Source organism: Elgaria multicarinata, chromosome 5 (assembly GCF_023053635.1).
Source record: "Elgaria multicarinata webbii isolate HBS135686 ecotype San Diego chromosome 5, rElgMul1.1.pri, whole genome shotgun sequence".
NCBI lineage: Eukaryota > Metazoa > Chordata > Lepidosauria > Squamata > Anguidae > Elgaria > Elgaria multicarinata.
Window position 1 is genome coordinate 15343346 of NC_086175.1, and position 14429 is coordinate 15357774.

The window sequence follows — 14429 nt, forward strand, 5'->3', positions numbered from 1 at the left end:
TTTTAATGGGTTGGTTTCCATTTATTTCTTTTATTGTTGTGTGTTTCATTAATTAGTTTTATGTTTTAATTAAGAGAGCCTCGTGTGGCGCAGAGTGGTAAGCAGCAGTTACTGCAGCCGAAACTCTCCCCACGGCCTGAGTTCGATCCCAGCGGAAGCTGGTTCTCAGGCAGCTGGCTCAGGTCGACTCAGCCTTCCATCCTTCCGAGGTCAGTAAAATGAGTACCCAACTAACTGGGCGAAAGGTAACTGCGACTGGGGAAGGCAATGACAAACCATCCCGCTACAAAGTCTGCCAAGAAAATGTCAGCGAACGCAGGTGTCCCTCTAGGAGTCAGCAATGACTCAAGTGCTTTCACGAGAGGTTCCTTTCCTTTTTTCCTTTAAATTAAGATTCTGTTGGTTTTTATCTGTTGGCTTGAGTGCTCTTTTTGTCAGAAAGGCAGGGTATCAATCAATCAAATATCAATCAAAAGCACATCAAGTATCTATGCTCCCTTTTGAGAAATCATTTTCTTATAACTGTCATAAAACATCTCATTTAGTAAGCACTAGGGATGTATGGGAGTTTTGTTTTTGCTCTCAACACATGTGAAGACATGTCTACCAAAATTGTTTGTAAATTGCTGAACATATGCTCACATTTGGTTTGCTCAATTTTCACTCTTTGTTTTGCATAAATTTCCCCCATAGACTGAATCATTTCCTCTATGGAGGAAAGTACAACAAATCTGGGGAAATTTGCACACATTTCACATTTAATTGCTGCTTGATTTGCTTTTCATACAGAGCAACCAGCTATTGCAAACTCGGACAGGAATTGTTTGCACATCCCTAGTAGTCACATGTATTTTGTTTTCTAAAAACAGAAGTGTTTTCACATTCCTTGTTGTGTGCTTTTGAGAGAACTCTTTCTGACATCCATTCTGCCAAAGAAGATCTTGAACCTAGTATGTGGGTATCTTGGGACCCCATCTTCATAGACCTACTCAGTGGAATCCCTACTGCAGCCTACTCATCCAAAGCCCTCCTGAAGGTGCCAGCTGGGTGCTTTACCTTTTTTCTTGTCACTCCATGTTTTTCCATGACCTAGGCACACCTACTTTTCCCTTGTCTGACTATAATTCATCGCAGAGGATTCTCTCTCCATCTCTATCTCAGATGAAGGACAGGCAACAAGCCCCCCTTTTCTCCCTTCTCGTTCCTGCCCTCCTTTGTTCTTCCTCTTCATTCCGCCTCTCTTTGGGAAAAGCCTTCAGACTTGTAGTTATAACAAGGAGTTCCTACAGTAGTGATTATTTTGCCTTTCTTTCAACAAATTACCTTAAATCCTATCTAAACCAAGGGTACTAGGTTACACACATTAACTTCTGACTGTCTTTTACTGTCCACCATCCCATGGTTTCAGACTACCATCTGTTGTTGCAAAGGGAAAAAACTCTCAGGGCACAGAGCATGTCAGATATATGACAGCTACACATGTGTCTGAACAAGTATGCTAGTGTAACCCCTATAAACTAGATGGTTTTGTCCCTTGGGTAGAGTCCTCACTCAGAGGGAGGCGAAGAAACAACAACAACGAGTCAGTTTGTTCTGCTGAAAGCTGAATGTTAGAGGACTATGTGGTTATGGGCTCTTATCACCTTGTATAAGGTAAAGTGAACTGATAATTTCAAAGGGATGGGGAATCATTTTTGTATTTGTCAGAATGATTTTTATTATTGCAGGACTAATACATTGAACAACAATGTTAAATTACAAATTGGGGATTGCCTGTGAGTTAAAGTTAAGAACATCTTCAAAACGGATTTCTGAAATTCTTAGCATCTTGAGATACCAAAGACACTTGAGACTGGCCTACAAGCAAGGAATCCATATTTTTTTGTTTGGACTTTTGTTCAGGTTACATCTTTGCAAGTTTATTCTAATTAAGCTCCATAGGACCCACAGGAGTAGAAGTTACACTAGCATACCTCAGTCATGTTCTGAATCCCCAGGCTCCACTCTACAGTTGGCTTGGGGAGGAAGACTCCATCAACAATCTCGATGGAGATATCATATCAGAAGTACTTACAGATGTTCTGGGTTGGGATCATTATGTAACACTATGGTCCGTTGACTCAGGGATTTGAGTTCTTCACCAAGTTTTCTCTGATGGATCTGGACTATGTGTTTGGACCAGCCGTCTGTGATCTTATTATTATTATTATTATTATTATTATTATTATTATTATTAGTATTATTTATTTATTTATTTATATAGCACCATCAGTGTACATGGTGCTGTACAGAGTAAAACAGTAAATAGCAAGACCCTGCCGCATAGGCTTACAATCTAATAAAATCATAGTAAAACAATAAGGAAGGGAAGGGAATGCCAACAGGCACGGGGTAGGGTAAGCAGGCACAGGGTAGGGTAAAACTAACAGTATAAAGTCCGCACAACATCAAGTTTTAAAAGCTTTAGGAAAAAGAAAAGTTTTTAGTTGAGCTTTAAAAGCTGCGGTTGAACTTGTAGTTCTCAAATGTTCTGGATCTTAAGCTCTCTGAGTTGGCAGGCAAACACACCTAGTAGTGATCACTGACACATGGTGCAATACTACAGCTCTGGGAACTGCATAAATAACTATTCCTACCATGTGGGCAAGGTTTTTTTCTCTTGACCTTTTCTATGTGAGCTGCAGATTCAGTTAAATAAAGATTAGCAACTATTTGTTGTTGTCGAAAACATTCTACATCTTCACTTTGAAAACAACTGTTCTGCTTATGTGCACTGGTAAACAGCAAGGAAATAAGATGCAAGAGTTTAAGTGTGTGTGTGTGTGTGTGTGTGTTTGAGAGAGCGAGAGAGAGAGAGAGAGCATGCAATTAAACTACATTAACATAAATGTCACAGAGCCAGCTATATTTGTTTTTTTTTTCTTTTCTCACATGAGGTTATGAAGTTGACAAACACTAAATTTTCCAGCAATCAACAAAAAAGTATCACATTTACATAGCCTTTTGCTATATTTGGTGCAATCAGCTCCATCAAGAGTCAACTTTACTTTCTCTTTCCATGTCATTACCAGCCGCAGTCCGTCCAACAGGGCCAATGGTGAAATAGCTCTGTATTTTTCTCCAATTCTCTTTCACATGATTTCCTCTGACATTTTGAAGAATGCGAAACAACAGACAATGTTTCCATAGGTATAACTTGCAGTTTTGGTTTGGTCTGTCTTATTGGGGCCGTCATTAATCATTTGTTATGACTGTTGCACCATTTGTTTTAAACCATTTGTCTGCATGGATTCATTTTCAATCCAAAACAAAAACCACCACCAGGGCTGAATCCATTTCATGTCATGTCACAAATTCAGATGGCCCTGAACAGCAGCTTGAGAATTATCTCTCACTGTGAGGAAAGGGCAGCACTGTTTTCTAAACCAAACTTAACTTCAGCTAAATTATGTTTACAATCCCAGAGTGACATATTACCTGAGTGCACAACAGTTCACATGTTGCACTAATATGGCTATAACCCTTACACACCCTTTGCTTGAGAATCACAGAAACACAGAACAGCAGAGTTGGAAGGGAACTATAAGGCCATCATCTCCAAACCCCTGCTGAATGCAGGAATCCACCTTAAAGCATACCTGACAGATGGCTGTCCAGCTGCATCTTGAATGCTTCTAGGATGGGAGAGCCCATGACCTCCCTAGGTAATTGGTTCCATTGTCGTACCGTTCTTACGTTCAGGAAGTTTTTCCTGATGTCCAGCCAGAATCTGGCTTCCTGTAACTTGAGCCCATTGTTCCGTGTCCTGCACTCTGGGATAATCAAGAAGAAATTCTGGCCCTCCTCTGTGTGACAACCTTTCAAATATTTGAAGAGTGCTATCATGTCTCCCCTCAGTCTTCTCTTCTTAAGGCTAAACATGCCCAGTTCTTTCAGTCTCTTGTCATAAGGCTTGGTTCCAGACTCTTGATCAACTTCATTGCCCTCCTCTAAACCCCCTCCAGCTTGTCTGCATCCTTCTTGAAGTGTGGTGCCCAGAACTGGAAGAAATACTCAAGATGAGGCCTAACCAGTGCTGAATAGAGGGGCACCAGTACCTTGTGCAATTTGGAAGCTACACTTCTATTGAAGATCTCATCTTTCTTCTAGTGCTAGGCTGACGCTCTCAGTGTTCCTCACACACAAACATAACCTGATTTATTCCCCTGCTGTTCACAGGTTCCAATTCATGGAAATGGATAAAAAATGAACTGAAACAATCCCTAGTTCTTAGTTGGCCTAGAGAGGGTCAGGCTGTCAAGGGTAGAAGGAAAGCAGGGGAATCTGCCAGTCCTGATGCCCAACCTCAAATAGGCTTCCAAGGGATGGGATCTACATCCCGACTGGCAAAGTTCTCCAACCCTGGTACCAACAAGATTGGTTTTTCTATGCATCTTGAGTTGTGAGAAGAGCAGAAGAATCCACGGACCAGTCTCTCTCTCTCTCTCCCCCCCCCGCCTTTCTTCATTTGCTTCCTCTCCTTTCTGCTTCCTCTTTCTTCTACTTTACTGCCACCTCTGATCTCCTGTTAGCATCAATGTTATGTGATTATTAACTTTGTATTGCAGACTAGTTGATGAGAGACTTACCCTAGGCTGAGTAGCCATGAACAGTTTGAGGGGCATTCCTCATTCACTGGATCTTACACTGCAATCTTACATATGTACATCAACTGGAAAGAGAATCTTGCGGCATTGAATGGCACTTACTCCTAGGTAAGTATGTATAGGATTGCATCCTTAGCACAGTAAAAGACCCATGGTGCAATTAGAGTACATGAACACCCTGGAGGCTAGGGATGTGCTCCACTTCTAATCGGACCGGCGAATTAGAAGCGGAGCGGGGGGCTTCACCTGCCCTTAAGGCGGAGGCGAAGAGGATTGGGGGGCCGGCGGAGCGTGGCGAAGAGGATCGAGGTGAAGGCGGATCCTTCGCCTCGATCCGGAGCTCCGCCGGAAAGGTAAGTGGGGTTTACCGGGCCCTGCCGCTGTCCCTGCCGCCCATGCGGCGACAGCGACAGGGCCCGGTAAACCTCCCCTCCTCTCCCTTACCTGCGTCCATCCGTGGTCCGTTGGCTTCTTCAATTGACCCCGCGGTTCAACCAGGAAGTCTAGGCCGCACTTGCGGCCCAGACTTCCTGGTTGAACCACAGGCTCAATTGAAGAAGCCGACGGACCGTGGAAGGAGGCAGTAAAGGCCCCCCTCCCCCTTGGTCCCTTACCGGGCTCTGCCGCCGTCGCCGCACGGGCGGTGACGGTGGCAGGGCCCGGTAACCCACCCCCCGCCCTCCTCTCCCGGCCTTACCTGGCTCCACTCCCCTCCCCACCCTTCGGAGCTCAGTGGCGAAGAGGAGCGGAGTATGGACGGAGCGGAGCGGGCCGATCCGAAATTTTCAGATTGGCCCACGGGGCGGAGCGGGGGGTCCGTGCACACCCCTACTGGAGGCATAATTTCATGAAAATAGAAAAGAAAGTTAAGGATTCAATTTAACGAAAGTTTGTGGCCCACAACACATAATCATGACTTACAATATGAGACATAGTGTGATATTTTTTTCCATTTGCAATCTACAGCTTCGTTCTATTGAGGAGGAAACATTTGTTTACAACTATACTTTATTGGAACATCTGCAAAGTATACAGAATTCCATGGGACACACCAAACAGCTCCTTAAAGTGAAATTATTTCATGAAGAATGACAAAATATCCACTACAAAATATGTAGGATGAAAAATATTCATCTTAGCCAATGAATTCAATATATTTCTATTGCATGGGGCTCTGTGGCACTCACTTTCAGCCTGAGTAAGACTGTTTTAATTGTTAGATTTAAACCACAGGACAATATATACAACTTATGACCCAGAAGCAGAACATAGCCCACCAGTCATGAATGACAGCCCACTATGAGCTCAATAAACTTGGTTTCTCAGGCCTGCCTGGACTGCAAAAGCAGAGGTGTAGGCTGGTGGACTGCATCTGGCTTGTGGACTACATCTTGCCTGATGGCTCAGCGGCTGAGCAGGCCCACTCCAGAAATGGCAACCAAAGCAATCTCAGTTTTAAACTACTTCTACTGCCTCTAATATCAATGGATTTCTCTTTACCTCCTCCTCCTTCTCCTTCTTCTCCTCCTTCTCCTTCTTCTCCTCCTTCTCCTCCTCCTCCTTCTTCTTCTCTTTCTCCTCCTCCTCCTCCTCCTCCTTCTTCTCCTTCTTCTCCTCCTCCTTCTTCTTCTCCTTCTTCTCCTCCTCCTTCTTCTCCTTCTCTCACTTCCTCCTCCTATTTTTCCTCTTTCAAAATTGTATGGATATTCTGCAAATTGGCAACCCTGTGGCAAGGAGTAATTTTTCAAATGCTTCTACAGCACAGGCACTGCAAACAATTAGAGTACATCAACACCCTGGAGGCAGCTTATTACTCCCGCTACAGATGCTCCTTCCCCCCCCCCCCCCAATGTGCATATCAGAGCTCTCTCTATGGAGGTTTTCTCTACTCAAAAGTAAGTGTGGGGGTGTTCTGGATTAGGACTTCTCAGTGCAGTGGTGGGAGGCTTAATTTTTCCCTCCGCTTGCTTCCACCTAGAAAACCATCCACCCCACACAGAATGTGGCCATTAGCATGAGTAAAATAAAACCCCATTAACAACAATGAGAATATTTCATTACTACTACTACTACTGCTACTACTGCTACTGTTTTACTACCATATGCAGGTGGGATTTTCAGAAGATTTGGGAAGCAGCTAGAGAGAGAAAGAACTCACTTCCATAAATGATATGGTCCCAATCCAGAACATGGCTTCCACATTTACTTTTGTTTAGATAGCCCTCACACACACAGCTGTGCACTGTATATCAAACATAATGTGCAGTTTAACCCCCATGATTGTATTCAATGTTATCATTCCACCAGCGGAAGAGAAATGCAAGGTGAAACAGATTTCTCCTGCATTTGCCATCCCATACATTCAAAATCTTCTCTGCACAGTTGGGGGAACCCCTGGAGCTGATGTGGGGCATGTGTGGTGAGCTGCAGAGAGGAGGATTGGATAGGGAATTCCTCTTGTGTGAGCAGATTTTCACTTGCATGAGGATTGAATAAAACTCTGATTTCAGCACAATATGGCAAAGATATTATAGAAAGTGTGTTGGGTGTTGGATTTTTAACCTAGTTTAAAGGCTTTGTCATGACTATATCTTTAATTAATTCCCAATATAATTACAGAAAAAGCCGCTAAACAGTGCTGCAATCAGGCAAATCCTGCATCCCAGAGAGATGCAACCAACTGTGATAAGAATTAATATTTTGAGGAACAATCTTTATTTATTTATTTATTTATTAGACAGAAAAATGTCATTCAACTCCCAGAATTCCCCAGCTAGCATTGAAGGATCCCCCCTCAAATACACCTTAGCAGCTCTGAAATGTCAGGTTGTGTATGGCATGATGTCCATGCTATGATGCTATAGATTCCCTACTTGAAGATTTAACTTCCAGGGACCCTGACGAGGCAGCCAAACCCTGCGGAATGACACGTCTAGCAACTCAAGTGAAAAATGTTTAGCAAGGTATCCTCTGAAGGCTGATCAGAGACAGTGATTTACCAAGGACAGGTCCAAGAACATTAGAGACTGTCCCTGAATAGTGGAAATATATGCTTACTAGAAAGCCTTTATTAGCTGGAAAGTTCAATAAGGCCAATGAGTCACGTAGGATTTTTTTTATGGGGGGGGGGGTTTAAACCCAAAACAAAGGGTTTTGTGCTTTTCATATGTATACTTAGTAAATGAGGGTGATGGACAAAGAGGACTCTCAAGATAGGCTCAGAATCAGCACAGTTCACCCTTTGGGCACCTGCTGGCACCCCTCAGGCTTTAGTATGGCCCACTGCTTCTGACCCTAGCCTTGGGGTACCCTTTGAAATTGACACTCCAAACAGCACAGGCAGCTGCCATTTTAACTTTCTGCAATATCCACAATGTAGCATCCCTCCATTACCTATCTGATTGGCTCTACAAATCTGCCTAATTTCAAACCAATTTGATAAAAATTGCCAGGCGTATAGTAAATCTATAATAATTGTTGGGTTATTGTGCCAGAACTTTTCTCCTTCTGGAACTCTGTTTGTGCTCAGAAACAAACACACATCATGCAGGTCTTACACAGCAGAGCTGGTTTATTTCCTTCAGGCTTCTGTGCAGTTCAATTCAGATCAGTTCAGATCAGCACACTGAGGCATACACAGAGAGCAGTGATCACAGAGCAGTGATCAGTAAGCAGTGATCAGTTCCATTTTACACAAGTGAGAAACTATATACACATCTTACACAATTCTTATCTACATTACATACAGCTGTGATGAGGCTAACTTAGAATCTTGGCAAGGTTCCCAGAACAGCCTCTATCTCAAGGTAATTGCCCACAGATATACTTTCTCTGTTTAACCCTGAGATAGCCATACACACACAATTTTAATGACTAAGCAAGTATTTCTTTTCGTATACTTAACAGTCCTCCTCTTGCGCATGTTGTTTAAATTGTGTTACAATCTGAGACCTAGCTTTAAAGCATCTCTTTGTGTTTTACCATTGAACCTTCCACCTGTCCTTTCTCATTTTGTTTTACTTTGAATACCCATTTACAGGTAATGGCTTTACGACCTTCAGGTAAAGGTACTAGCTCCCACGTTTCATTTTTTTCCATTGCTCTGATTTCCTCTGACATTGCTTCATGCCAGCCCTGAGCTTCTGTAGGTTCCATTTCCTGAATTTCCTCAAATGAAGTAGGTTCATAGGCTATTAGTAAAGCTCTATGAGAAACCTGTTTGCTTTGGTATTCATCTGAATAACGAATTGGATCTTTGCGTTCCCTTTCTGATCGTCTTGGCATAGTTACAGGCATAGTTTCCTCCTCTACAGTTTCTTCCCCCTCCCTCTCTTGCTGAGATTGTTCAGGAATTTCTTCTGTTTCTACAGCTTTCTGTTCTACAGGCAAACTTACATACTGTTTTGTTTCCTGCATTTGTTCATGAAAAACTACATCTCTGCTCACAATTACACTTTTGTGATATGGAGACCACAAACGATAGCCTTTTGTTTGTGTATCATATCCCAACAGTTTACATTCCAAACCTCTTTGAGCTAGTTTTCCTGGTCTGTTTTCTTTCTGAATATGAGCAAAACATTTACTTCCAAAAACCCTTATATGTGACACTCTAGGTTTTCTTTTGTAAAACATTTCATATGGGGTTTTTTCATGCACAGAGTGGTAAAGCCTGTTTAACAAATAATTTGAGGTGGACAAAGCTTCTGCCCAGAACAGATTAGACAATCCTGACTCTCTCAATAGAGCTCTTAACATGTTCTGCAAGGTTCTGTTTTTCCTTTCTGCAACTCCATTTTGAAATGGTGAATATGGAGCAGTAAGGTCATGTTGTATACCCTCATCACTGAGGAATTTTTTAAATTGGTTGCTAAGAAATTCACCTCCCCGGTCCGTTCTTAGATTAGCTATAGGTTCTTTAAATCTATTTTTACTCCACTTAACAAAGGCTTTAAACTTTCCAAAAGTTTCACTCTTCTGTTTTAACACATACACAAATCCAAATCTACTGTAATCATCAACAATAGACAAGAAAAATCTGTTTCCTCCTTGACTTGTCTCAAAAGGACCTGCAAGATCTGCATGTATTAATTCAAAAATTCTTTTTGTTGTTCTCTCACTATGTTTTGGAATGTTTGACTTATGACACTTGGTTTCACTGCATACATTACATTCTACATAGTTAGAACATGGTTTGATTTTCACCCCTTCACACAATTCTGGAATCTTAGAAATTGTTTTATAGTTAGCATGACCAAACCTTTTATGAGTTAAATGGATACACTCTTGGTGTGGTTTGCAATTGGCTATTGTTTTTGTTGTGACTTTGCTGGCTACAACTTCATTTTCTGTACAAGTATTAATCACATACAAAGAATCTTTCATTATTCCCTGCACACACACCTTGTTTCCCTGTTTTATAGTACAATTTTCTTCAGTAAAACAAACCTCATACCCCATTTCTGTTAACTGAAACACACTTAGAAGGTTTGTTTCTAGTTCTGGTACATATAAAACACTTTGTAGTTCAACTCCCAGACAATCAAAATATACATTACCCATACCACAAATCTGGATTTTTATTCCATTTGCAAGGGTAACACACTTTTGCTCTGAAGTAGAAGTTTCCAAGGTTACAAATGAAAGTTTGTCTTTTGCCATACTTATTGAAGCCCCAGAGTCCAAAAAACAAGGATTCATTGTCTCTTTGACTCTTGCTAGAAGACACTTCTTTTTTGATTCAGCTTCATTCATGTTGTTTTCTTCTCTCCACTTTGCTGTTGACTGCTTTTTCTTCTTGTTGTTGCAATCCCGCCTTAAGTGTCCTGTGGAACCACAGTTAAAGCATTTCCTTGCCTTTAATGCAGCCACCACATCAGAAGATTTATGGCTTTGTTGAAATTCAGCCACAGGATGTTTAAGGCTCTGTTGTTTTGAAGCTTGTCTTCTTTCATAGGTTTCCAGTAGTTTTCCAGCTACATACTCGAGGGTTAAATTTTTCTCCTCTTGACTTTCCATCATGGTGACAACCGCGTCGTACGATGAATCAAGACTTGACAAAATCACATAAACTTGGTGTATAGTTGTAAACTCCATCCCTCGTGCCCTGAGTTGATTGAAGATTTCTCTCATGCTTTTCAAATGGTTTGACATAGACTCCCCTGGTTTCAGCTTCATTCCATACAGCTTCCGGGTTAGAATTACTTTACTGCCCGCTGTTTCTCTTTGATATACAGCTTGTAGCGCATTCCAGCACTCTTTTGATGTATTCAAAAACTGAATGAAGGAAATTTGAGAGTCTTCCACAGCTAATGCAATAACTGCCATTGCTTTTGCATCGTCCTTAAACCATTTAGCATTCTGTGGATCTGCTCTATCTGGTGGATCCTCTGTGACTACATACCACAGTTCAGCCTGAATCAGATACATTTGCATTTTGTAAGACCATAATGCATAGTTAGAGTCATTCAGCTTTTCTAACAATTGATGCAAACCAGACATATTAGCTCCTGCCATTCCCTCTGCTTTAGGAATTGGTATCTCACCGTCCTCCTGCTCAGAGTCCTCCTCAGAGTCAGCCGACTGAGATTTTTCCTCACTTTGCAGCACTGGCTTCAGCTTGATGTCTTCCTTCATCAACAGTTTTCTGTTTTAGCAGACTCCTGGTTCTGGTTCTGATACTGCACCGTTCCCACCAAGTTCTGGTTCTTCTGCCTGGGTTAGGCTGGCGTAGGCTGGTCTAGGCTAGACTGGTCTAGACTGGGCCCATAACCTTTGTTGGGTTATTGTGCCAGAACTTTTCTCCTTCTGGAACTCTGTTTGTGCTCAGAAACAAACACACATCATGCAGGTCTTACACAGCAGAGCTGGTTTATTTCCTTCAGGCTTCTGTGCAGTTCAATTCAGATCAGTTCAGATCAGCACACTGAGGCATACACAGAGAGCAGTGATCAGTAAGCAGTGATCAGTTCCATTTTACACAAGTGAGAAACTATATACACATCTTACACAATTCTTATCTACATTACATACAGCTGTGATGAGGCTAACTTAGAATCTTGGCAAGGTTCCCAGAACAGCCTCTATCTCAAGGTAATTGCCCACAGATATACTTTCTCTGTTTAACCCTGAGATAGCCATACACACACAATTTTAATGACTAAGCAAGTATTTCTTTTCGTATACTTAACAATAATTAATGCATTTACCCCTTCTAATCCATAAAGGCATGTCATGTCATATGTTTCTTTCAAACATTAGTTAAATTACTGATGCACTTTTCCCCAATTTTTTTGGTTCAAATGTCGCACATTTCCTTGGCCTTTACTGATATAAGCAACAACCTGCCAGCTACTGATATAAGCAACGATCAGGCAAGCATCAACTCAAGGGAGGGTTTTTCTAGCAATACTGCAAGGCCCAGGTGCTTCAAAAAGCAAGACAGGAGCTGTACAACGTGGGGATCTTTGCTGCTCTCGGGCACTCAATCCTCCCCACTTGGATTTGGGCTTGAGCCAACATGATCTTACCATCATTCACAAATCTCTTCATACTTGGGATAGAAAGAACCTGAGGGGTGTTTTTTTTTGGGGGGGGGGAATCAAATGTAGGGGTAAGCAAAACTCACAGATTTGTCCATCCCTAATATGGAGGAGCCATTGTGAGAGCAACAGAAATAGCAGGGGAACGGAAGGCATACATCTTCTTATTCATATTTGTGTTCAGAAGTCCAATCTCCAAGTATAAAACATTCAAAGAAAAGACAAATATGGACTGTCATCTACAGATAAACATGTTTGTTGTGTGATAGTTTAGGATTCTATATTTACTTTCAGGTACAATGTTCTTTTTTATTATCAGGATAAGTCACACGTTTCCCAATATCATCATTATGAAACTTTCCCTTCTCTCTCTTTTCCCCTCGATTTTTTTGGCAGTTAATGAGTTTTCTCAAGGTCAGTTGAAGGGAGGCTTTTTTCATTAATTTTCTCCTGCAGCTCGAGGCCTTTCTCCCACTCCACATTTTTTTGTTTGTATGGGTGGGGGGGGGGGAAATCACAAGGACCTTTTTTCTTTATTAATAATCACACTGTATCAGGAGGATGCAAAACAGGAAGAGCACAAAGGACTCGTTAAGTGCTAGAACTCTTCAGCCAGGACGTTATTAAAACTTTAAGGTTCAATGATCCTCAGATGGAAGCTCTCCATGTTGTACAGAAAGTCCCTGTGCCACAGGAGAGGATGATTGATTTAGGGCAAAAGGGGGAAATCTGTTGGAATTTGAACTTGTTAAATGAGCTTAAGGAATGAATCATATTTTCAAGGTGTTCATTGCTGCTGGAAATCGCGTGAATTGAACCACACATTCACCAATGATCCAATGCAGATGTTAGTTTATGTCACCAGTATTGAAGCTCCTGGCCTGTACTTTTCATTGTTTTGTAGAACTATGAATAATTCAGTGATGCAGCTTTTCTCATTACAAGTTGCACTTACCAAGGCTCATGCCTGGGACAATATTTAAAGGGAGAGGAACCTACTTTCCTTCTTTGCTATTGGTCCCCCTGACATGGATAGGGGCATATACGGATTGAGAGGTAATTCCTTAATTTATCTGGAAGAAAAGTGAAGCAACTGTACAATGGCTAGATCACTTGCACACCACACCCAATCAGCAGCTAAAAATTGGATAAAACCAGAGGTTAAAGAACAACAATGTAAAAGAATGTTACTGAATAGACAAAACACACTGAGATGTCCATATAACTCCCCAGAATTCTTTGCTTTATCATTTGGTATGCACTTTGGCCCCCAATCAGAGTGGATAACTCTGAAAAGGGAAAGAAAGGTTGAAATATGGAAACTGCAGGGTGGGAATGATAAGCTGAGTGGGCCAAATCCCAGCCCCCTGTTCCCTCATTGGTGATATTCCAGATTAATTATTATTTTCTTTCCCTTCCTTCCTCCTTTCCATCTTCCTTCCTTCCATCCTTTCTTTCAACACTTTATTTAAGATTTTTCATTTATTTCCTCCTTTCACAGACATCTTCCAACAGCCTTCCCAACCTGGTGTCCTCCAGATGTGTTAGACTACAACACATCTGGAATAAAACAGCTTGGTAAAAGGTCTATTTTGGGGACAGCACTGACAGATAATATGTAACATTAAGCAAGTGCTGGATGAGACTGGGAAAACATAAATACAGCACTAACATTCCCTATTCTTATGGCTTGAGGTTGTGGGGATTAGCACTTCAGCCCATACCTCTGAATGACTTTCCCCAGCAGTTTCATGAAGATATTGAAAAAGAATAAGGATTAATACAGAACTCTGTAGAACACCACAGGACGACAATAGGAAGGACTGGAGCCACATCATACCTCCTATGTCCAAGCTAGATAAGCAATCCAGAAGGATACAGTGTTGATGGTATTGAAAGCCACTGAGAGATCTAGGGGAACCAACAGGAATGAACTCCTCACATTCATTCCCTGGCGTAAATCATCTACTAAGGTGACCAAGGCTGCTTCTCTTCCAAAACAAGGCCTTGAGCCAGGCTGGAATGTATTTAAACAGTGAGCATCACTATCTACTCTGTAAATAACAGAGTAACTGTCAAATAACCTTATTTTATTTTTTATTTACTAGGCAAAAATGCTACATTAAAACAAGGAGGAGGAGGAGAAGGAGAAGAAGAAGGCAAATATGAATAATTCTTTATATTTTTGCTAGTCTATGGAGACCAATCTTTAATATGAAAGTATCACATTTTATGTTCTTTTGCC